The sequence below is a fragment of the Sciurus carolinensis genome, chromosome 17 (assembly GCF_902686445.1).
Source record: "Sciurus carolinensis chromosome 17, mSciCar1.2, whole genome shotgun sequence".
Classification (NCBI taxonomy): Eukaryota; Metazoa; Chordata; class Mammalia; order Rodentia; family Sciuridae; genus Sciurus; species Sciurus carolinensis.
The window spans coordinates 50,261,727-50,284,528 of NC_062229.1; the positions used below are offsets into that span (position 1 = coordinate 50,261,727).

At 41.1% G+C, this 22,802-nt stretch overlaps 1 pseudogene; it reads right to left on the bottom strand.

Moving 5' to 3' along the window:
* Positions 1–19,531: 19,531 nt before the first annotated feature.
* LOC124969134 (glutathione S-transferase Mu 5-like) lies at positions 19,532–20,199 on the bottom strand (annotated as a pseudogene).
* Positions 20,200–22,802: the final 2,603 nt, after the last annotated feature.

A 22,802-nucleotide genomic window follows, 5' to 3' on the forward strand; every position in this document is an offset into this window, starting at 1 on the left:
TCTAAAATAAGTCAGGAAAAACTATGCTTAAATTCACATGTTGCTGTACAAATCACAAAATCCCGAGACACGTTCTCTCAGTTAATCTTCACGTTCTCTCAGTGAAATCACCCTGTGCAGTAGGTGTGTTTATTTATTCTTCCTATTTTATAGGAGAAATTGAGGTTCAGGTGGAGGTCAAGTGACTTATCTGGAGTCACATATCTAGCAGGCAGAAGGTCAAAGGTGTCACCACATCCAGGACACAGCAGACAAGAGGCAGGCCCATAGTTAACTGGAGACCCAGGAAATGACGCTCTGGCCTTACCTGTCCCTAAGCCCTGAGGTTGGTCTCCAGCACAACCTGACTGCTGTCTTCTGTGCCCCTTACTGACTCTTCCTCAATTACTGGAGATCAGAACTGTCCTGCGGTTTGAAAAGTGTCCCACGTGCTAAAAGCGAAGTTTGTAAGGCCTCTGGTTTATAAATGCTTGGTGTTTCAACCCATTTTGGGGGCTATTTCCTCTTTAAAAGGATCATAGGTGGAGACACCCCAAAGAAGGGTCCATCATCTGAGCCCTTAGCATTGGCTTGGGAAAAGGGGACCATTTCTGCCTGGCGGGGTCTTTCTAGTCATGCCAGGCAGGAGGCTCCACCTAGTCCTAATTGTGTGAAAGCACAAAGGAAAAGGCCACTGCCCCTGGAGAAAGAATGCTGGTGGAGGGGACAGGATGTCCCCGGGGCTGCAGCATCGATAGGAGGACAAATCCCCTTGTGTAAGGGCCTGGGAACCCAGCTTTCTTCCACGCAGTCCTTCCTATCAGATTCTGCCCTATTCTGGTAATTCAATGGGAAACGAATCCACCCAGGAGTCTGGGCTGGCCCTGGAAAGGAAGGTAAATATAACAAAGAGAAAGTCATTGCCAATTTCAGAGACCGTGTGTTCACAGGAATAAACAGGAATACAGCTGAGTGGGAAAATGGGTGTATCCCCACACATCTCATCTAAACAAGTGATAGCCATGCCAGAAATGTGCTTTGTGTATTTTTTCATTTGGATTAACTAGAGAATACATGAGGAGGAATTAAGTCTACACAGATTACTTCAAATATAATAGATTGAGACTTTTCAAACACAATCAGTCTTGCTATTCCTAAAGCAGCCAGGAGGTAGTTGGGTTTTCATTGACTAGAAGACTTTTCTCTCTCTGCCTATCTCTGACCACTTAGGATGGTATGTTTCCTGACCCTAAGGGCCTGAGAAAACTGATGTTTCAGAGAGGGGTGCAGTGACGTGCCCAGGATTGCACAGCTTGGAAATGGGAAGTAAGGATTCACCCGGTCTCCTGATTCCCTGTGCCCTTTCTAGGCACCTGGTTAAGACCTAGGCACGAGGGGAAGCCAGACACCCCACTACACAGTAGAGTTATATTCTGAGATTAATCTTCATAATTATTTATAGCTGTAGAGGCTTCTTCTATTTGAGCCACACTGGGAGGCATTCACTGTCACAGAGGAGGGACACTAAGGGAGAGGAAGAGAAACAAGTGTTTTCTGTCTCCCGCACCCAAGCTTCAGAGATGCAGGAGCTTCAAACCTGAATCCTGCAGGAGCAAAGGCACTAAGTGTATGCCAGGAGAAATAGACTCCGCAGAACACATGAGGTTGCAGGAGCTGGTTTTCTCATCCCAGAGAGTGGGGAAGAGAGGAGAGAGGTAGGCACCGTGGGAGTTTGTATATTGATGAATTTTACCAGGAAAGGAGGCCGTGTCTGGTTCCTACCACATACACTTCCCAGCACCCGAGAGGGATGTGGGACTCACTGAGAGGGTGCAGTCTCACGGAAGCTGTGTAGACGGGGCAGGGGCAGAGAGGAGACCATCATGGACCGATGATGGAGAGCCCGAGGACACCTCCAGCACCACAGAGTGGAACCAGGAAGCCCCTGGTTGCACGACTGCCCTTCCTTGCCTGCTCCATCACCACACAATCCCCTGGAACTGAGACACAAGTCCTGAGAACAATGGAACTGACTTATCTTTTCAATCATAGACAGTTGCCATTTTTGTTGTTTAGAAATGATCAAACAGCAGCAATTTCATCTCGTTCAGTGTAATATTGGAAAATACTGAACTGCCTTTGATCAAGTTTCTATCATCCAGCAGAATAAGGGTTTGAAATGGAAATCAATTCTAGACATAGTCAAACAAGATGGATTTCTCTCCCACCTGCTTGGGAGCTCCATGTTGGGCTCACTGAACTGAATTGACAGATTATGTGACCCCAGGTAATTCTTGAGATGACCAGTAGTTCCAGTGTCCTTCACCAGGAGGAGCCTGAGATGTCTTCACAAGGTTCAGCTCTCATTAGAATGGGCTCTCCTCTATCCCCTGCTATTTAAAACATAACCTGCCAGTGTTCAGGAGGGGCATGCATGGAAGCAGGGGAAACTTGTTCTCTCCTTATAGTTCAATACAGTTTAAAGTCTTCTGCATCTCCTCCTGTGTCTGTAAGCACCTGCATAGGTAACTTCAGAATACATGTAGGAGCCTATGGATCATCATTTGGACTTGATAAATAGGGTGAGTTTTTTCTTTAGGCTTCTCACTAGGGGTAAGGCAAACAGAATGAGAAAAGCATGGTCCCCACTAGCTAAGGAACAGCAGCAAGGAAATTATTGATAAAATCATTCGCACTTACTCTTCCTGCCACAACACCTGTGCTGATAGGCAACGAGAGGACTCTGGGAAGAGCGGAGGAAGTGATTGCCAGAGAGGTCAAAAGGCATTGCTTTTCCAGAGGCACCACATTGAGGCAGAGCACAGTGACTTCTTGCACAACCACGGGACAAAGACAACAATCTCAGGTCAGGATTCTCAAAGTTGTATACCAACTTCTCAGAGTTGAAGGAAACTCATTAATGTGTATGATACAGTGAAAAATTACTAGCTCAAAGTACTTCTCAGTTTTTTGCTTGGTTTTGTTTTTTCTAGTACTGGAGATTGAGCCCAGGGACACTACCACTCAGATACACCCCAAGACCTTCTTATATTTTGTTTTGATACAGGATCTCACCAAATTGTCAGGCTGGGCCTCAAATTGGCAATCCTCTTGTCTCAGCCTTCCAAGTAGCTGGGATTGCAAGCATGCACCATAGAACAGTGGCAATTCACAGTTTCAACATTAGATCATGACATCATGTCTATACGAAGCTGGGTTTCAGATGGTTGCTGTGATAAAAAAAAATGCATTGTAAAAAAATCAGTGTGGAATAGGAAATGACAATGGCAGTATTCAGAGTCCAAGAAATGAGCAGTTGTGCAGTGACCAGCAGGCATATATGTTTATAATTTTAGAAAATCATGGTTATTTAAAGATGAAATAAAAATTCTATATATTTCCATTTATTCATGTTCTTTCTCAAATAGCTACGAAGTTGTTAAGATATAAATAATTATTAAATTGTTCCGACCTAACTAATAAATAAATAAATCTTCTGGATATTTCTTTCGAACTCCTGATGTCAGGAAAAAATTACTGAGATACTAAGGGAACTATAAACTGAGAAAATTTCAGAATCTCAGGCCTAGAAGATAGTAGTGGGAATGATGTTACGGTTTGAAAGAGAGGTGTTCTCTAAAGTTCCTGTGCTAATGCAGGATTATTCAAAGGTGAAATGACGGACTGTGAGAGCTGTAACCGGATCAGTCCATCCTAGTTTCAATGGACTACCTGGGTAGTAACTGTAGGCAGGTGGAGTGTGGCTAGAGGAGATGGGTCACTGGGGACTTTCCCTGGAAGGGTGCATCTTCCCTGTGGCAACTGCCCCACCTGCCACTTCCTGGTCACCATGCGCTGAGCATCATTCCAACATGATGTTCTGCCTTAGCTCAAATCCAAAGCGATGGAGTCAGCAGACCATGGATTGAACTTTGAAATTGTGAGCCAAAATAAACTTTTCCTCCTCCAAGTTGTTCTTATCAGTTATTTTGGTCACAGTGACAAAAAGCTGACCAACACAAATGGCAAACTAAAATAAATTGTGTCCCTTGATCAACCTCCCTGAACTACCCATGACCTGTGGTCTGTGAGAGAGAAACAAACTTTTATTTTGCTTGGGTCATTGTACTTAAGCCAGTTCCCTAACCAATACAACAGGTCTCAGTGAGCATTTATCAATGAATAGGCTTGGCATTAATTTCTTCCATTATTATAGATTTCAGATATACTCCCAAAACTGTAATAAAATAAAAAATGAAGACATAGTAACAAGGGGTCATGAGAAGAATAAGGCAATGAACACTGACACCTACTACTGACCTGGGATTGTTGAATGTCAGGTTCCTCATCTGTAAAACGGGAACAATTTACCCACCTGGTATGAGAGGGTGGAAAATGGATAAGTTAATAACCATGAAAATAGTTAGAAAAGTGTACAAATATAAGAAGTCTTCATTATTAAAACATTTATGAAGAAATTGATGATTAAAGGGACTTTCTTAAAAGGATCTGGTCAGTAAGAATGAAATTCTAAATGATGACAGAATTTGAACAATCAGGTTTCTTCTTTTGGGGCTGAGGATTTAGCTTAATGGTACAGTACTTATCTGATATGCGCAAGACCTGGGTTCTAGTCTCTGTACCAGTAAAAAACCAAGTTTCTTATTTTTAAATGTTTCATTCATTCATTCATTTTGTTACTTGGGTGCTTTACCACCAAGTCACATTCCCATTCCCTTTTTTCTCTTTCCACATTTTTTATAGGTGCATTATAGTTGTATATGATGCACAATTTGTTGTTACATATTCATGCATGCACACAATAAATATAAGAACACAATTTGGCCCTTATCACTCCCCAGCACTTAACCCCTTCCTCCCCTCCTTCTACCCACCGCCCCTTCCTTCTACTGATCTCTCTTTGCTTTTCATGGGATCACTGTCCACCACCTTTCTTTTCCTTTTTCCTCTCTAGCTTCCTCATACAAGAAAAAACATTTACCCCTGGACCTTTTGAGTTTGGCTTATTTTGCTTACCATGATTGTCTCAAGTTCCATCCATTTTCCTGCAAATTATATAATTTCATTTTTTATTTATCCCAGCCCTTTTAAAATATTTTAATTTTGAGACAGGGTCTTGCTAAGTTGCTGAGACTGGTTTAAATTCGCAATCTTCCTACCTCAGTGGAGTTGCTGGGATTATAGGCATGTACTTCTGTGCCTGGCTAAAGTTTGACTTAAAAAAAAATTAAAAAACTAGCCGGGCATGGTGGTGCACATCTGTAATCCCAGTGACTTGGGAATCTGAGGCAGGAGGATTGCAAGTTCAAGGCTAGCCTCAGCAACTTAGCAAGACCCTGTCTCAAAATTAAAAAATAAAAAAGGGTTAGCAATGTGGCTCAGTAGTTAAGTGCCCCTGGGTACCAAAAAAAAGTAAAAAAGGTCAAACTTTATTGGTTCATAAGGGCTATCACCCTATTTGAAATTGTGAGCCAAAATAAACTTTTCCTCCTCCAAGTTAAAAAAAAACCTAAGTTTTTTTTTATTATTATAAACAAATGGGATACATGTTGTTTTTCTGTACATGGAATAAAGGCATACCATTTGTGTAATCATAAATTTACATAGGGTAATGTTGTTTGATTCATTTTGTTATTTTTTTCCCTTCCCTCCCACCCCTCTTTTCCCTCTATACAGTCCTTCCTTCCTCCATTCTTGCCCCCTTCCCTAACCCTAACTCTAACCCTAACACTAACTCCTCCCACCCCCCATTATGTGTCATCATCCACTTATTAGCGATATCATTCATCCTTTGGTTTTTTGAGATTGGCTTTTCTCACTTAGCATGATATTCTCCAATTTCATCCATTTGCCTGCAAATGCCATAATTTTTATCATTCTTTATGGCTGAGTAATATTCCATTGTATATATATACCACAGTTTCTTTATCCATTCATCAATTGAAGGACATCTAGGTTGGTTCCACAATCTGGCTATGGTGAACTGAGCAGCTATGAACATTGATGTGGCTGTATCTCTGTAATATGCTGATTTTAAGTCCTTTGGGTATAGGCCAAGGAGTGGGATAGCTGGGTCAAATGGTAGTTCCATTCCAAGTTTTCTAAGGAGTCTCCACACTGCTTTCCAGAGTGGCTGCACTAATTTGCAGCCCCACCAGCAATGTAAGAGTGTACCTTTCTCCCCACATCCTCGCCAACACCTATTGTTGCTTGTATTCTTGATAATCGCCATTCTAATTGGGGTGAGATGGAATCTTAGGGTGGTTTTGATTTGCATTTCTCTTATTACTAGAGATGTTGAACATTTTTCCATATGTTTGTTGATTGCTTATAGATCTTCTTCTGTGAAGTGTCTATTCATTTCCATAGCCCATTTGTCGATTGGATTATTTGCATTCTTGGTGTAGAGTTTTTTGAGTTCTTTATAGATTCTGGAGATTAGTGCTCTATCTGAAGTATGATTGGCAAAGATTTTCTCCCACTCTGTAGGCTCTTTCTTCGCATTGCTGATAGTTTCCTTTGCTGAGAGAAAGCTTTTTAGTTTGAATCTATCCCAGTTATTGATTCTTGCTTTTATTTCTTGTGCTATGGGAATCCTGTTGAGGAAGTCTGGTCCTAAGCCGACATGTTGAAGCTCTGGACCTACTTTTTCTTCTATAAGATGCAAGGTCTCTGGTCTGATTCTGATAGAACCTAAGTTTTAACAATTTAAAAAAAGTCAAATTTAAATTCTAGCCCCAGTCACTTATCTGTTTCTGTGATTTTTACTATCAATCAATTCATTATTGTCTCAGAACATTTAGATATCTTAATTTAGTTATTAGTTAAATAATCTTCCATTTTGTTGATACCTTTTATTTATTAAAAACCTTTTTATCTTTGTTAATGCCATTGTTAAACTCCATTCTGTCCCTGTATGTGTTCTTACAATAAATATCAAATTAGTAGGATATGAATTAATAACCGTTTTGGATAAATCTATCAAATTCAAGGAACCTAGTAAAGAACTCTTTGCGAGGTGGCCTTGGAGAGGAGGAGTTGGCCTGGAGTGGACATTGGTCATTTGGAGTCCGTCTAGCATCTACTCCCCTTTGACAATCTCCTCTTGAGCGGTGTTCCATTGTGTAGGGCCTGGGAGGTAGAAACACAGCCAGGAAAAAGGGCTCTGCCCCTTGGCTCAGCTTTCCCTGAAGACTCTGGATCCTAAAAACTATAGGGCAAGTGGAGCTGTGGTCCACTTCAGGTTGAGAAAAAGTATGCGTAGTTCCTGTGACATGGTCCTTTTCAGACGCCACTTGGCTCTAGGACCTCCAACCTAACATCGAGTTAGTGAGCCCTAGATTTCCTTCTGCTATGGTTTGATTGTGTCTCCCAAAGTTCATGTGTTGGAAACTTTATAGCCAAATTCATATGTCATGGTATTTGGGATGAGGCCTTTGGGAGGTAACTAGGATTAGATGAGGTCATGAGGAGGGAGTCCCCTGGTGGTATTTGTGGCTTTATAAGAAGAGGAAGAGAGGCCCAAGCTAGCACACTTGCTCTGTCTCATATGTAATAATCTCTGCCATGTTTTGGTGCAGCAAGAAGATCCTCACCAGATACTGAGAAGATGGCAACATCATGCTTCTGGACTTCCCAGCCTCCAGAACCCAAATAAAACTCTTTTCCTTAAAAATGACCTGGTCTCAGATATTTCATTAGAGCAATAGGAAATGGATGAAAACACATTACAGCACTTCTTCTTTGATTCACAAGAGTCATAAATCAGTTTTTATGTAGAAGCAGATAGCCTGACTAATACAGTGCCCTTTTCCAAACAGGTTTTCATCCTCAAACTTTTTTTTTTTTTTTGGGTATCTACAGTGTTGTTGGTATAAAATATTTAACGAGAAGGAAATTAGAGTGACTTTAAAGACAAGAGCAATCATTCCCATCTTAAACTAGAATTCCTGAGTTGAAGATTTAAGATGTCTCTAGAAAGAACCCATTCTTGTTTAAATTCAACCATGATCTTGTAATTGACATGCTATACCTTTTTCGTATTCTTCATCTGTGTGTGGCTACAAAAATTATAAAGAAAGGTTTCTGTTCTCAAAGGAGAACTCTTCTCCACGGGGAAAAAAAAATGGTTGTTGTTTTTTTAAAGCCACAATTGTGTTTCTGAAAATATTTACCTTACTTTACTAAAACATCATACAATTCATCCTCCTGATATTCTTTATCCTGACAGTTTACCTCTGAGTAAGAACATCATCCATCTCAGGAGAGAAAGCATAAAGACAATGTTTCTTCCATAAATACACTTAATGTTCAATTTAAGGGGTATCTGCCATGGAAAAAGGGGAAAATGGATTTTTCTTGAAAAATTTTTATCAGTAGTTATTCAGCACTGACTATCTTAAACTATCATTCTAAAACATTAAGAATTTGGGTCTTTGAATGCTGACTTTCTTGACCTTCTAGGCAAATCCAAAGGATGTGAATGTAACACTATTGACTACCTTTGGCTATAATATTCACTCCGAAAAAAAGGACGAGATATCTAATTATGAATGCAATTTTGCCCTATTTTGTATAGAATTATTTAGCTTACTATCTTAGATTTTGATTCAGCTGTATTTGTAGCACAGTAGTTTAATCAATTCTCTCAAGTTATCTACTTCTCTCCAACTCTGCTGCCGCCATCTTGGTCCAGGCTGCATCACCTCCTGTCCAGGTTAACACAATAACCTTGTGACCATTGGCTCCATTCTCACTCTCAGCCCCCATTCTCCAATCCATTCTCAACTACAGAAATCTGTTACAAACACAAATCTTGTCACCTCATTGTCTCAAAGATCATTTGGTATCTTTCCATTGTTCTTAGGGTGAAATCCAACCATTAACAGGCTGAAAAGGCTGCCATTATCATTTTATTTTTAACATTTAAAAAATGCCCTGGGTCAGATGAGGTGGTGTGTACCTTTAATCCCCTCTATTCAGGAGGTTAAGGTAGGAGAAAAATAAGTTCAAGCCCACCTGGGCAACTGGGCCAAACTCAAAAACACATCAGGGCCTGGGTTTGATCCCCAGCATCACAAAACAAACAAAAAATAACCCTGAAAGGTAAAAAAGCCTTTTAGTTCATTATTTCAAACATATTCACAGACCTGGATTTTGAAACTCATTCCTTGTAATAGCATCATCTTTGAATAATGCTTTATCAGTTCTGTCAAATTTCACTTTTGCCAGGGAAAAACTGAAATAGTAAAGAAACAGAAACTTCTGGTTTGATGAGAAAATGTTGAAACTAAACAAAAATATGTAAACTGGCAAAAATTCAAGCCATGGAAGAATGAAGAAAACAGCCAAGCCCATCCATCAGGCATGGCCTGGTAAGTGCCCAGGGGTAGGTCAGAATAAGTGATCCTAAAAGTTGAAAAATTTGTGAGTAAAATGTAACTTTGACCGATAGTCATTCTTTTTTTTTTTTTTTTTTGGTAAGGGGAAGGGATGGGTGATTGTCTGTGGGAAATAAAAACGAAATACAATTTGAGAATAAATCTATTCGGGCTGCAGTAGTTTCCTCAGTGGACAATTGGCTGTGCACTATAAAGGTGCTGGGGGGGGGATCTTTAATATCAGGAAACAAATAACAGTTCTATTGGCCTCTGACTTCAGATGAATTGTCCATTGGGTTGACTTCCTCCAGAGCCCCTGCCTGCCTACAGGAAAGGCGTCATGCAAAACTCAGTTTATTTTTTATTACCCTAGCTGGAAGTGATATGTCACACATGCAGAAATCCACTGCTTGCCCTCAGTTGAGGTTCTGATGTGTGAAATGGAGTGACTGGACTTGAAAGGTCTTTAGCCTATGCTGGGCATGCGTTCTTTGCAGATTCAATGATCGCTTTATCGATCTCTGGATAAAAATTCTGAAGACTACATATTAGGCCCCTCCCCCTATGACACACTATGCTGGGTTATCTCATTAAGTATCATACTGTGTCCACAACGGTTTCCCTTTGACAGATGAAAAGATGGAGTTCTAGAGAGATGGGCTAAGACTGTCTCCTCCATGCTCAGTCTTCTTCCCCCTTTTTCTGGTAGCAGTGTCCTAGTTTTCTTTGAGGAACATGCTTTCCCCTGTGTGGATGAACAGATGCAGAGGCTACCACTCATGGCATCTGCTTTCTTCTGGACAGTCCTATACTCTTTCCAAAGAATCCAAATCTTGGTAAAGTAACCCAGAGGTGGAAAATGGTTGGAACCGATTCATCCCTTCCCAAAAGCATCTGCTACCATGATCCTCCTTCTTTCCCTCCTGAGTCCTGGGTTCTTCACCTAATCTTCTCATGTTTACTTTCTGGTTTGCATTGTCCAGAGTTCATTTCTGTTGCTGGCAATCAGACATCCCTTACCAAAATGAGTGGTCTGTAGTTTGCCTACCCATACACATTTCCACTGCTAGTTTCTCAATTTTTCTGTCTCTTTTCCTTGCTATATCTATGGTTATGATTGTCAGGCACTGAGTGCTTGATGCTTTGGGGGACTGATCTTGCTGGGGGCAAGGAGGTGGAGCATGCTATGCTCCCTGGACACCAGTGGCCCTGACTCAACCTCTAGGTTTATGTTTCTCAGCAGAGCAGGGCTGCACACGATCACATCTCAGTGTGATTAGAAGTTAATCAAATGGTCTGGGGGTCTCAAAATATCCATTCACTAAACTGCTTCTGTGTCTGAAGCTCCACCATAAGAGTTATTAGCTGTGGGACTTTTTCTAGAAAGTTCTTGTTGAATATCATTAAACTAGGGGTTTATTAATCCCCTGCATGATTGTAAGTATGTATTTAGTATCTATTGATTATCCAATGCTTATATGCTTTTTAATTAAGTATTTTGTTAATCACATTAACATATACACACTTAAAAGAGTAGGGGTATAACCCTTTGCAGAAACATTTAGAAGACTGAGTTCATGGATAATAAAGCATGCAGTTGGATTTGAAGGTCATTGTATAAAAACTCTATGCCCCTTCCCTGAAATACCTCTTGACTATGGGTGAGAAGCCATTGCATTAATCTGTTGGGTGTTCATTATCACATCAGGACAGTTCATCTGACAGAGAGAAGGGGTCAGAAGGAGCAGTGCACTGGCAGATATGTCTGATGAAGTCTCCCCTGCTCAAACAGATCTGTAGACGATATCCCCACAAGGACATAGACATGGGTTCTACAGGCACCATTGAGAGGGTGTTTAGCTTAGTGTGTGGCTTTAAAGAACAAAATTTTCTGTAATATGGGTTTTTTTCCCCAACTCTTTTAGAGAATGAGCAGCAGAAATGTTAGACTTAGGAACATCCAATATCTTGCCAAAATTCGTTTAAGAACTTAGGCCCATGGCTGTGGTTTGGCAACCATGTAATTCATGTTTTATTTCCTGGTTAAGGCAAAGGTGCAGTTAGTTATCATCTGAGGGATTTGAGTGAACATAGGGCAGGCTGGGGAGTCTCTGCAAGAAGAAAAGGAACATTTGTTCAATTATGTTTGGGGAAGGAGGCTAAAGGAAATAAGCCCCAAAATGGACAAGAGGAAAATATGGAAAAAGAAATAATTAGATGGTCTGACTCCAGCCCAGGCCCAGAGATGAATAATACAAACTACCATGTGTTGGTCATTTAGTGAGTCAGGCACTGTGCAGCCTCTGTCCCTCCAAGGACCCTGTTGCAAGGACCCTGTTGCTCTCATTTCCAATTTAGAGAATAAACAGGTCTGCATGTTAAGTAATTTTCCAAAGTCACATGCAGAGAATTGTTGCCCATTGAAACCTGACTAAAAACCCACAGTGACTTGAAGTCTCTCCAGGACTACCCTTAGGAAAGAGTGCGTGATTCTGTATCTGTGGGCACATAGCATGGTACCAGTAAGTGAAACCTGAAGGGAACATTATATTTTGGCACTTCAACACTTTCAGCTTTAGGAGTTGGGTAAATTAAACGTCTTCAGGGTTGGAGAATTATTCTCCTTAAGGAAGTAATTTACTCTGGTTATGGAAACATGAGACTCAAGTCTTTTTCATTTGTAAAATGAGGGTGGCAGTATCTCCTATATCAGGATTCCATTCAACTAGAATGGCAGAAAACACAGAGTAACAGTAGCTTAATAAGAGAAGTATATTTCCCTCTCTCATAAACTCTGAGATATATAGTCCAGAACATGCATGGAGGCTTCACAGTCATCAAGTATCCAGGATTTCTGTATTTTTGTTCTGTCATTCTTGCCACATTTCTTACACCTTATGGTCCTAAATAGCTGCTGTAGCTCCAGTACATCTGCTCCCATTCATTTGGAAGGAGGAAGAGGCAAAGAAGGGTGCACTTCCCTTTTAGGTCACATCCTTCCTGGAAGTGCATACACCCCCTCTGTTCAGATTCCGTCCATCAGAATTCAGTCATATGCCAAATCTAGTGATCAAGGAAGCTACAAAATATATCTTTATTCTGTGAGGCCACATGTCTAGTTAAAAAATCAGGAGTTCCATTACTTAGTAAGAAGGAGAGAATGGATATCAAGGTTGCTGAGAAGTTGAGATGGGTTAAATGTACATCAGTGACCTAGCAGAGGGCTATCCCAGCATTTATTGTATATTAGATAAACACTAGTCATAAACCTTGCCTTCCTTCCTCCACAAGTTGCCTGGAAAAACTTTCCAATTTGGACATATCTGCTTTTATGTATTGACAAAAAGCTGAGCAAACACTTTTGGAGTTATTATTTTCTAGTAATTTGTAATAAGAAAGTTTCTTTGTTGACTGTACTGATAATTTTTTTTATTTAAAGATCCTTGCTATGGCTGAAGATTTCACAATAAAGAAATTGTCTTTATTTCTAAAGTTGTAATCTACTTTCCTCATTATAATTAAGGCCCATCACAGAAGGCAAAAAAGATAGCAGTATCATAGCAAATTGCAAATAACTAAAAAATCAAAATGCCATACTCATCTCTTCTTGGCCTTTGGGTCACTATTATGGTACTTTCCAGAAGGCAAGCTAAGGGCTGCCATATGTTAGCTATTAGAGTTTGGGCAAGTCAGTTTTTTCCTCTAAGCCTCAGTTTGCTCATCTGGAAAACAGGGCCAAGTGGATTCAGTGAAATCAATCATAAAGGAGAACTCACAGGTGGTCTGGCTCATGGTAAACCCTCCACAAAAGGGCAACTCTTACTTGCTGTTTTTTTTTTCTACCCACAAGTGTTATCAGGCTTAGTTGGAGATCTGTATCAAAGCTTCAAGCTCATGATATTTTGCTTTTGTTATAATAAAAAATAGGACTGAACAAGAGTGTTCTCAGCTTTATTTATTAGAGCCCCAAACTAGAAACAGCCCAGTCCACCAACAAAAGAATAGATAAACAAACTCTGGCCTATTTATACAAAAGAATACTGCTCAGCAATCAAAAGGAATGACAATATTCACAATGTGGATGAGTCTCAAAACCATTTTGCTGAGTGAAAGAAGCCAGACACAAACATATATCGTATGAGGCCACATATTTAATGTTCTGTAACAGGGAAAATTAATTAATCTATGGCAGAGAATCCCCCAGAATTGTGGTTGCCTCTGAAGGGTGAGGGGTAAAAAAATGACTGGGAAGGGGTCAGAGGGAAATTTCTGGAATAATGGTAATTTTCCATACCTTGGCAGAGGTTCAAGATGTATTTGTCAGAACTCATGTCATGGTACACTTAAAGTGTGCACATTTCATCATAGGTAAATTTCACTTCAAAAGCAAAAAAGAGGCCAAAGACATTGCGTAGATATTTCTCCATAGAGGCTATAAAAATGGCCAAAAGGCACATGAAAAGATATTTGACATTACTAATCATTAGGGAAATGCAAATCAAAACCATGATGAGATACCACCTCGCATCCACCAAGAGGATGACTACAATGGAAAACAAAACAAAACAAACATTAAGAGGATTTGGAGAAACTGGAACTCTCCTGTATCATTGAAAGGAATGTAAAATGGTGCAGTCGCTGTGGAAAACAGTGTGCTTTCTTCAAAAAATTGAAAATAGAGTTACCACAGGATCCAGCAATCCCATTTCTGGGTATAAGTCAAAAGAATTATAAAGCAGAGACTTGGAGAGATATTTGTACACCTGTGTTCCTAGCAGCATTGTTCACAAGAGCCCAAAGGTGGAAGCAACCTTAGTGTCCATTCAAGTGTGAAGGAACAGAAAAAATGTGATGTATGCATAAAATGGAATATTATTTAGCCTTATAAAGGACCCAGTGTGGGTGAACCTTGAGGACTTTATGCTACATGAGGTAATCCAGGCACAAAAGAATAAACACTTCATAATTTCATATATATCAGATACCTAGAGTAGTCAAATTCAGAAAGACGGGAAGAATGATGGATTTCTGGGGCTAGGAGAGGAAGGAATTGGGAGTAACTGTTTAATGAGCATGGAATTTTAGTTTTGCAAGATGAAAAGAGTTATGGAAATGAATGGCAGTGAAGTTTGCACAATAATGTGAAATTATTAATGCCACTGATTGTACACATAATCATGGTCAAGATGGCGAGTTTGATGTTACGTGTTTTACCACATGAATATTTTTTTAAAAAAAGGAAAAAGAAATGTGAACAAATATCAGACTCTAGGTAATGACGTGCAGGCTGAAATGTTTAGGGGTGAAGCCTACTTACATCTACAACTTCACAGTGCATTGAAAAAGAAAATGCATGGGCAGGTGGGTAGGTAGGTTTCCCAATGGTGAGGGATGTGATAAAGCAAGTAAATAAGATATCAACTGTAGAATTTAGGTGAAGACCACATGGGTGATCACTGTACAATTCTCTTAATGCTTTGTCAGGTTTGAATTTTTCCATTAACATATGTTGGAAAACTAATCAGCTCTTAAGCAGGACAAGTGTCTTGTGACCCTGTGTAATGCTTTCACTTTCAGTCATTCAGTGAACTTTTATTACATTCCTAATATAGGCCACTGTGCTGAGCTCTGGCAATGCAAATATATGTAAAATAGCATCTCTGTCCCTTCTGTGGAAGTCAAAACAGATGCCTAAAGGAAAAAGATGCCTGGATATGGGGAAACAGGAATACTTTTTTTCCCTGACAACTTCTTCTATCCGCTTGTCCCCCTACCTGAGACTGCCTGTTAGAGGCACCTAGGTATGCTGTGCTGAGTGGCCTCTCTCCTCCTCTCTGTGTCCTTCAGCCCTATCCATCCTTCAAAGTTCTGTTCTTTTTCTACTATCTCCAAATAGCCCTCTGAGCCTGTCCCTGCCCAAGAAGTCCTGTCTTCTCCTTCAAGGTCTGCTTACAGATCTTGACCATTTTGGGAAGAGCCAGCCTGGAATAGGAGTCCAAGACCATGGACAAATCTGCGTACAAGCATCTGGCTCCAGGAGGTGTGGGAGACTGCTTGCACACTGCAGAGGCTGCAGGGAAGCATAAACCCAAAGTAACCACGATCTACTTAAATTTACATTCTGGGCATTCTAAACAGCAATAGAAAATATAAAGTCTTACTTTATATACAAGACACAAAAATGACTCAACCCCTTAAATTTAAAACTTGTTAAGGACCAGGTGATATTTCTGAGCTGAGGACTGAGTGGGTTAAAAGGTAGATTTATGCTGCTGGCACATGGAGGAGCCACTGCAGTCCCGAAACAGAGTTACACATCGTGCTTTGGACGGATTGCTCTTGAATTATGTAAATCTTGAATTATTCCAGGTCTTTAGGGATGCATGACTTCTTTAACATGCAGCATCCCTGGAGGCTGAATCCAGAAAACTCAGTGCAGCTGAGGTAAATGAATGCCAAAAAAGAGGAACAGAGGTCCTGGGGTTGGCAGGAAGACAGAATGTAAAAGGGTGTCTGGGGGTGAGAGAGCAAGTAGTCTTGTCCACATGGGGACCTGGCAGGGCAGTGGTCCTGTCTCTGCATTCACTGCCAATGACTGCTTCTAAAAGGAGAACCTGCGCCATTGTGAGTTAAGAGATGTGGGAGGCATCCCGGTCTCCTCTCCCCCACTACTTATGTTCTGTCTCTAATTTCTACTCATACAGCCTCTTTAATCTCTCCTACCTTGCCATCCTCCTCCTTCCCACCATAACTACAGCCAAGGCCTCATCGCTATCCCCAGGACAACTGCACTGTCAATTAGACCTGGACAACCAGTCATAATTGGTGTGGTCCAGGAGGCAGGGACTGGGTTGGGTTCACCGGGGTTCTCACCAGTCTCTACTATTATAGCTGTTTGTAGGACAGACATTCATTTACTGTTAATTAAAGGAAGGAGCAAGAGGGAGAAGGAGGAGACCTCCAAGGACAGAGGTGGTTAAGGGCCCCATTACTGTTGCTCTAAGGTCAGCCTCCAATGACAGAGTCATGTCACTATGACTCACGGCTCAGCAAAGCAGGGACCCTGAGGCAGTCCTGCTGGGAAACATGGAACCTCCTGAATGGCCAATTTTTAATTTTCTTTCTTTTTTAAGTTTTTTTTTTTTTTTTTTTTTTTTTTTTTTTTTTTTAGTCATACATGACCCCAGAATGCATTTTGATTCATTGTACATAAATGGAGCACAACTTTTCATTTCTCTGGTTGTACATGATGTAGAGTCAAACCATTCGGGTAATCATATGTGTACATAGGGTAATGATATCTGTATTATTCCACCATCTTTCCTTCCCCCAGTTCCCTCCCCTCCCCTCATTTCTGTCTACACAATTCAACATTCCTCCGTTCTTCCCTTACCCACTCCCCGCGACGTTATGTATCAGCATCAACTTATCAGAGAAAACATTCGACCTTTGGTTTGTTGGAATTGGCTTATTTCACTTAGCATGATATTCTCCAGCTCCATCCATTTCTGAATGGCCAACTTTGGACCAAGACTCTTGTGTTAGTTTTTCATCACTGTGGCCAAAATACCTGACAAGAACAACTTGGAGGAAGCAAATTTTATTCTGGCTCACAGTTTCAAAGGTTTAGTTGATGGTCTACTGACTCCATTGCTCTGGGTCCCAGGTGAGGCACAGCATCATCACAGAAGAATGTGGTGGAGGGAAGCTGCTCTGCTCATGGATGGCCAGGAAGCAGAGAGAGGGGCTGGGAGGCTGCAGGAAAAATGCATCCTTCTAGACCCAGTGACCCACCCCCTCCAGCCGTACCTACAGTTACCACCTAGTTAGTTCATGAAGCTAGAATGGACTGATTAGTGCAATCACTTCACTCTGAATATACCTGCATTAACACAGGAGCTTTTGGGAGACACCTCACATTCAAATCATAACAACTCCCTACTAGGCCTTCATACCCAGGAAGCAAAGTCTTAGACACTCAACAAACAGCTACAAGAAGTCTCAGAAGCATTGTTTTCCTAACAGCATTGGATCAATTTTCCTTATTTAAAACAAGAAATTAGCATGCTGGTACATGCCTGCAAACCCAATGTCTCTGGAGGTTGAGGCAAGAGGGTCATAGGTTCAAAGTCAGCCTCGGCAACTTAGTGAGATCCTGTAAATAAATAGATAGATAGATAGATAGATAGATAGATAGATAGATAGATAAATAGAACTGGGAATGTAGCCCGATGTTTAAGTGCTCCTGGGCTCAATCCCCAGTACCAAAATAACAACGACAACAAGAACAACCAAAAGATAGTGAAACTGAGTCAAACAGAACAGAACAGGGTGCAGATAAATATCACACACAAAGTAGGAGCTGGTTTCATGTCTCCAATGCTTGGTTTCAATTTTTCACATACAAATGTATTTGTACCAGATTGTGGGGTAAAATGTATTTCTTCCTGTGGGTCATGGTCAAAAATGTTTGGAAAACTCTCATCTGGTAGGATCATGTCATTCAGCATTTCTCCAGGATACATTTATCAATTGAGATGTTCCTTCCAAAGCAAATTCCTCATCAGATTAGCAGAGCAAAGCTAAGTGAGTGGCAGGTTCTCATAGAAGAGATCCTCTTCAGTAGCACCCAGACTGCCTGGAGATGCTCTTCATGCATCATCAAATCTACCAAACCAAGAATTTCCCAGGCACATGGGAGAGCCCAGTGCCCTCTTCCCTTTATTTTAACTACTGTGGAGCACCTGTGACCCCTTCCCCAGTCATACATGATGGTGGGGAGGAGACAGTGATCAGGACCATTCTCCCCCTCCTACACTATTCTTGTTGGTGTGACAATGGAGAGAAGGAGGTGGCTGGACATGTTCTGAGTTAATCCAAGCCTCTGTGGTGTCTGATCATCCTCTTGGTTGATGATTTGGTGTCTGACACAGAGAGCCACCACTATGGGACATGGATGCCAAATGGCCTTTTCCCCATTATGCCCCAACAGAACTTCAGGATGCATTTAAATTCTGTCTCTGGCCCTTTTGTGCCAAGTGCAAGCATTTGCAAGACCGCAGTCAGTTACTGGGGGTGACTCCTGGCCCATGAAGAGAGGCAAGAGAAGTGACCCATGTGGAACCTGAATTTGTGATGTCTTGTTCTTCATGCTTGGAAAAACAGAGGTAGATAGTCAGGATGCTGTTCAAAGAAAGAATGTCCTAACAACCTAGGAGAGCCCGCTCTTTATAATTGGCAAGGAAATCAGTTGCACCCAGAGAACATTCTAGGAGTCAGGAGTTCTCAGTGTTAGCCTGTGTCCTGGCTGTGTGATCTGAGAAGTCCCTGAACCCTGTGAGCAAAATCAGGGCCTTGGTCTAAGTGATCCTATTTACAAAAAAGCAGTCGAGGGGATAGGGGCCTCAGAAGGCTTTTAGGTCATGCCTTTGGTTGAGCAGTTGAAAAAAATGAAACCTAGAGAGACCAAGAAACTTGCACTAGACCACACCACCAGTAAGCCACCCAGCACAGGCAGGAACTCAGATATCTGGCTCCTATTCCAGCCACTCTCATCTGACCAGGCTGCCTTTCTAAGTCCCTTCCATGGTAAGATTTTCCAGTACATAAAGTAACTACAGCAGAGGGACAGCCAGCATTTGCAGCTCATCTTAGAGATCCTTAAATGACCTCTAAAAAAAAATGACAGAAAACAATTACAGAAATGTAATTGACAGCAGCAGTTGCATACTATGGTATTTCTAAGTGCTTAAAAAATCTTATTAGCTGGACATAAATTCACTAAGCATTTCCCTGGTTTCCCCCTGGCAAACTTCTTCCTTCATTCCAAATAAATGGCATTTGCATTGTTGGGTGTTGGTCCAACCTCTTATTTTATCAAGACTTTTACATGCAGTGGAGAGAAATTCAACTACACCAGCGAGAGCAAGAAGGGGAATTTATGGGCCACCTAGGTGGATGTCTATCCACAACCGGATTCAAAGACACAAACAAGATTGGCAACAGTTCTCTCCCACTTGTTTTCACATGCTTTTTATGTTAATTAATTAATTAATTAATTATTTTTAACCTAAGTGTTACTTATTGGAATGAGCAGAGAAGAGTACAGGTCCCTGGGTTCAGGATGGATCAAAACAAGCAGTTTCTCTTGCTCAGCAAATACACTTGTTGCCCCGTTTGACCATCTTATTGATGAACATCTTGAAGAAGTGGTCAGACTGCAAGTAGGCAGCTGTTTTCTCCAAGGCCTCAAAGCGGCACAGAAAAGCCTTCAGATTTGGAAATTCATTCAGGTACTTAAACCCAAACATATGGTTCTGGTCTAAGACATCTTAGGTGAGAAAATTCACAAAGGTAAGTTTTTCCCTTTTCCCCTGTGAACCATGAGTATTTCCCCAGGAATAAGGGGACCAAGTTTCAGTTGTCCAGGTAGCTGTTCCAAGTACTGAGGCTTCATTGTTTCATGGTCAGAGTTGTAGCAGAGGTGAACCAGTTGCATGTGGAAATCCATTATTTGGTTCCCTGTGATGTCAACTCGAATCTTCTTTGGATCCACCACACATGTTGTGCTTGTGAGTGATGTAGTGCAAGATGGCTTTACTCTGTTCTTCCCATCCATGAGATAGGGAGGATTAGGAAAGTCCAAGTCTGTCTTAAACTTCACATTCAGCCATTGGCTTCCATCATATTCAGGAGCTTCCCCACAAATATACTGTTTCTCCTCATAGGATGTATTAGTGAACTCTAGGAGCAGGCGGATCGCATGCACCAGCCCACGAATATCCCCAGAACCCAGAACCATAGACAACTTGGACAACATGGTGAGGTAACTTGCAGGCTTTCCAAGACAGGCAGTAAAACCTAGAGCAGTGAGACTTTATCATTTTTTATTTTTTTATTTTTAATTTTTTGAAAATGTTTTTTGTTGTAGATGGACACAATACTTTTAAAATCTTATTTATTTTATTTTTATATGGTGCTGAGGATCAAACTCAGTGCTTCACACGTGCTAGGCAAGCACTCTACCACTGAGCTATAACCCCAGCCCTCTCGCATGTTTTTTAAACTGTACATTTCTGTGGGGCCTCATTTTCTCCTTTAAAGATATGCTTTCTCCACATGGCAGGGAGATGTTGGCCAGTAGATCCTGTTTTCAGCTTTATCATCAAAAATGATAAGAGATTCTTTTCTCTAAATCTAAATATTATAAAATCCTGGGGGAGGAGTAATTGGTTGGTTTTGCTAGGGTCATGTGATAGGCTAATCACCGGGACTGGGTAACTGGGTTATCAGGAATGGCTAGGTATAGGTCATGTGCTTACACCTGTGGCCAGAGTAGCCATCTTTGGGGATCAAGCATCTCATGATTAAGCCTGGGGAGAAGTACTTCCCAAACCTACATACAGAGCCAACTGTGAACAAGTAATAAGAGAAGCTGAGTTTGAGAGGGATAAGTGATCCATATAAATCCCAGGAGTAAGAAGACTGACCATAGTAAATATGTACGTGTCCACACCTTGTTCACAGGTATATATTTGCAAAAATAATGCAACTACTGTGGATTGGGTTGATCTAATCTCTATTCTAAACCTCTTTCCCAAAGCTATCTTTCAGGTAGGGTGGCCAGGTTACACATTTTGACCAGTAAGACATAAGTGTATGTTTACTCTGAGATTCTTGGACAGTTATATATTTTCCCTGATATGCATATTGTCTTTTCCCTCTTCCTTCATCTTTCTGATGGTTGTGATACCTGGAGTTACAGCAGCCATTTTGCAACTGTGAGGGAAAAGCCCAAAGCATCATGAGCTATAAACCGAGCCGGCTGCTGTTGCCTTTGAACTTTTGTTATATGAGTAACACTCCCCCACCACTGCCATTTGTTTAAACCACCAAAATCAGGTTATCTGGTATTTGCAATCAAAATATATCTGATACAATAAATTCATCTGTAGTCAGACATAAAATCTCAAAAAAGCTAGTTCAGGTCTTTGTCTTTCTGATTTACTCTCAGAGTTTTCAGTTATCCTTCCATTCAGACTTTGGAGAAGATGAGGAAGACACAACTCTTTACCCAGAGGAATCTTACAATTAAATAGAGCTTAAAATTTAGGCCAATGATGAACAAAGAATTCCTTCTCATGTTTAATTCCCCGGTGGCTCAATTAAGCTGATTTGCTTTTTATTTCATCCTCAGTAGAGCCCAAGAATGGCTAGTTACCATCTTTCTTTAATAGGAAAGATGACTTAATTAAAATACTCTCCCATCTCTGTTGCGTGTATGTGCTTCAGTTTGTTTCTCCTGGTTAATTAAAATCAACTTCTTTGACTTTCTTCAATGATCTTATTTTACAGATTTCAAATCTTAATCAGAGATTTGATCAAACAAAACCTACTGGTAGAGTTTTTAAAGTTTGGGTGGTCATTAAGGACCCCCTCTGGAGAACAAAATGGTTCGGCTGTTTGACCTGTTTTCAAATCCTCCAGCCCCCAAAGCAGAGCAACACAGCTTCTCCTGGGTGGCTAACTCTTCACATGCATGACTCTGGCTCCAAATTCTGGAATCGAGATTCTCCCCAGGCAGAGGAATTGGAGTCAACGTAGGCTCAGGGATGTCTGACTCTGAATAGAGTCAGTGTGTCTACCATGATCCTTGTAACTCTGCTATTCTAGTTCACCAGCGACTGGATTCTGGTGTGGTCTTGAATTTCCTGTTATGTTATCCCTTTCTAGTCTTATCCCATTTCTGGTAAGTGCTCCTTGCCTTTCCTGTGACATTGCCTCTCCTTTACCTTCAATTCGTGCTTTTTTAAGAGAATCAACTACATCTTCATTCCCAAGGTGGGTATGTGATTCAGGCCTGGCCAATCAGAATGTCACATCACATCATTCACAGTGATTCGTTCAGGGACCAATCAGGCTAATCAGAGACAATGACACTCAGTGATGGGACTTTGGTACGCTGGCTGGAAAAGGAAGACCCTTTTCTTACAGGAGTTGCTGAGAGAAGAGGAAATGAGCTTGGCATCACTGGTAGTCATCTGGCCATCTAAAAAGGCCTAACTCCCTGAGAATAGAATCCGCAAAGAGGAAAGAAGAGCTGAGAGCAGAAGAGAGAGAGAGAAAGAGCCAACCAGATCTTGAAAGTACTTGGAGCCCTGGATCCAGCTTGCTTTAGCACCTTCTATTGACTTTTACATTTCATGAACCAATACATTTTCTTTTTATGCTTAAGCCAGTTTAAGTGGATCCTAAGTGTCTTCTGACTGAGTCCCCAAATCCTGGATGAATTAGATACTTTGGATGCCCCAAGCATGTACTTTCTACTCAACTCTTCAACACCGTCCATCCTGAGGACCACCCTCTCGAACTTACCTTGAAACTCAGCTCCTTACCTGCTAGTCACTACAGAAATTAGCCCTC